The following is a 3190-nucleotide window of genomic DNA, read 5'->3' as shown; positions in this document are numbered from 1 at the left end:
TAGAAAAGCCAAAGAACTCCCAAAACCTCTTGGACATAAAAGTTAGAAGACAAAATAGTGGTTAAGGTCTAGAATTGCATAGGCAGAGCCTAGAAATCTACCCACTCAGCTAACAAGCTTCCCTTTCCTTCAATAAAAGTCTCCTATGCTTCTATCTGGAGAAAAAGGCACAAATGAGGGACTATGAAAATTAGTGCTAGGGGAGCTTCATGGAATATTTAGCAACTCTCCTCAGTAAGAGTATAATCAACATTTTTCCATTATTCTTTCTAAATATGCCTGAATCCATACATACTTTAGAAACTTTAACTTACCTTATTCTATTTCAGGAACCAAAGTTTGGGAACGTGGGCCTGTTTCCTTCTGGTAAAATGCAAAATTGCAATATCGGTGGTACTCAAAATAATAGTTCAACCTTTATCTGTAATATGTTATTTAATTCACTGTATTTTGTCTCTCATGCTTATTCAATTCAAAAATAAATTAGATACTCCTTAAGATTGTCAATAAACAGTACAAAGGAAAACAGTTGAAAATCTTACAAAGATTTCAATATTAAAATGAGACCAGTGCAATTATAGTTTTCTTTTTTAGAGCCTTTATTTCCCAGCATCCATAATAATAAACAAGGAAAGGTATAGAACGAGGGATATAGAAGGGTGACTTGGTATCTGTAGCAGCCTTGGGACCAAAATGTCTGGTTAGAAAACCAAACAGTCTTTTCTGAAGAAATCTCAGCATTGTATGTAGTCTTAGATGAAAGTCTTTAAATCCAGGAGGAAGTGGAATAAGTGAGAAAAGATATTTGTTGCAGTGTTAATCATGATTACAAGTTAGTATCTTCCATCTGGAAACAGTGAAGTATCTGGCAACATTGATTCCCAATAACTATGGAAGATTCTGGTAACACCCCTAGAAGGAGCAATGTGTCTGTAAAAGGTAAAACTATGAATTAGTGGGGGAGCATAAATGCATCTACCACAGTACACAAAGGACAACTGGGTTTTTTTAAACACTTGGAAAATCATGGACTGTGCTCTTACTTTTTCTGTAGCTCCAGTTCATCAGCTTTTTGTACAGCTGCATCAACCAGCAACTGTAGGTCACTAAAGTCCGTGTATTCCTCTTTCAACATTGGTTCGGAAGAAGACATAAACAGGGGCTCGCTGGTAGAAATCTGGACCTTTTCTTCTGACTGGGCTTTGAGCTTTTGGTTTCAGGCTACCTCTGGATCCAGCGGCTTCCCCTCTGATTCCTCGGCCATCAGCAGAGGGCTCAGGGGTGGGCATTGCATGTCTTCTGGAGATGCGGGTCCAGATCTGGCCTGTGTAGGCTGAACGATTCTCTTCCTGTGTATCATGTTTGCATTCTTGCCTTTTTGGTGGCATATGGTGATGTTAGTGGGGTCATCTCCACTCTGTTCAAGCATTTCCGGAGGAATACGTCTACGGGCATTGATGAGCCAGTTAGTGACCTGCAGGTAAGACAGATCAGTCTGCTCCAACAGCATTCACTTCTCTGCATCTGAAGGGTAGGCCTTAAAGCGGTGCTCAAACAGCCAGTCACATAGGATCTTCACTGATAGTGCTGGCCAGGACCCTTTCCTCTTCTTGAGCTCTGGTGAAACCGGAACTTATACAAATGTTACTATTCGACTTGATTGAAGAGTCTCATAGAGACCGGGTTTTCTTCAGCAGCTCCCATTTTCACGAGGCTTGTTTTCTCTACCTTGGCAATCAGAACCGAGGATCACTGAGTTAGGACTGTTGTCGGTCTGAGAGAGCCAGTGAAGAAGGCTTACGCATGTCTCCTAGGGGAAGCCTCACCTTTTGCTTCCCAGGCAAGTCAAGTGTTCCTATTGGAGCCGACAGACTTTGTGACTTAACATAATTTCTGACGTTAGCACTGCCCCTCACCCCCACTATCTGGGAAGAAAACCATCAATTTTGATTGAAAACACCCGACTTTGTTTCATAATGAAACAACAGAAACATTGAATAAACCTGTATTACCTTTCTTCAAGGTTTTGATGATGCGGGATATGAATTAAGAATATCTTTAAGAGGGATGGATTGCTCCTACCCACTTTAAAACTTCTAAGGAATTCAAATAATCTAAATGTTTTTAATCAAATTTTATTTTCCTTAATTGCTTTATTTTACACAAAATACCAGAGGAATCTATTGAAATCCACTAGTGTTGTATATATTTATAAGCATTACATATGACTCTGAAAAGTGTCTTCTCACAATTATGCAATGAGTTAACACTGTATTGTACTAAAATGTGCATCTTAAATTTTAAATTATGTAAGGCCTTGACAAGATGGAGGGTAGATCTTAAATCCTAAGTACCTTATAAGATTTCTGATTAAGGGTGAAGCACTGATTTCTGATACTTGTTGAATGTATAAAACATCAGCTCTTTGGTCATTCTTTCTTCACCTTAATCTGTTCAACCCAAAGTACAAAATTCTTAATTTCTTGAGGGAAAGAATAGATACTTTTATATAGAGGAGTAGATACTATCTCACATTCCTTCTAATAAGAACAAAACACAAATTAATATTTCAGTAGATTGTGCCAATTGATTTTCATTGATTTTATAACAATGTTGTTTATATGACTCAAAAAAATAAAATCTCTTCAGGCTTCATGATTTTTCTTATGACACACTGGCAGGGTATCAATTTTACAGACACTGGAAGTGTTTGAAAGTCAAATATTTTAAAGTATGAAGTGGTAGAAGCTTTTCAGATTTTACAACATTTTTCCAATCCAGGGCACAACAAAACTAGTTTTTTGTTTTTTTTTTTTTTACTTATTCTTTTTAAAATTGCTGAATGAGTCAATTGTGTATGTAATATTAAATATTTCCATTAATATTAAAAATATATACCCTGTAAAATATATACCATTGGAGATAAAAGAAGTGTCCAAAATAACTTAAGAATGTCCTTGACATATACTTTAAGTAATATATAAGTTAATGGTTAGTATTATCTTTAGCAAAAAGCTACTTTACTTTGCTAGGATGCTTTCTATGAAAATATATGTGTACTTCCTATGAAAAAAATGTGGGACTAGCTAGAAGTGGTGTTGCATTAAGTTGTGAATATACAATTTGTGATATTGGAAGGGAATAATAGAAAAACACTTGGATTTGGAGGCCTGTTTTATTGGTTTAATGT

At 36.4% G+C, this 3190-nt stretch overlaps 1 pseudogene across 1 annotated transcript; it reads right to left on the bottom strand.

Annotated features, from left to right (window-relative positions):
• Positions 1-1039: 1039 nt before the first annotated feature.
• On the bottom strand, positions 1040-1805 carry LOC308511728 (homeobox protein TGIF2LX-like; annotated as a pseudogene). The gene is made up of 3 exons: positions 1802-1805; positions 1375-1617; positions 1040-1200 (listed from the first exon to the last, which is right to left on the bottom strand). The product of its transcript is annotated as a homeobox protein TGIF2LX-like (transcript).
• Positions 1806-3190: the final 1385 nt, after the last annotated feature.

The sequence above is a fragment of the Myotis nattereri genome, assembly GCF_964212035.1.
Source record: "Myotis nattereri genome assembly, chromosome: X".
In the NCBI taxonomy this organism is placed as follows: Eukaryota; Metazoa; Chordata; class Mammalia; order Chiroptera; family Vespertilionidae; genus Myotis; species Myotis nattereri.
The sequence above is the reverse complement of the archived record's forward strand: the minus strand, read 5'-3'. Positions and strand labels throughout refer to the sequence as shown.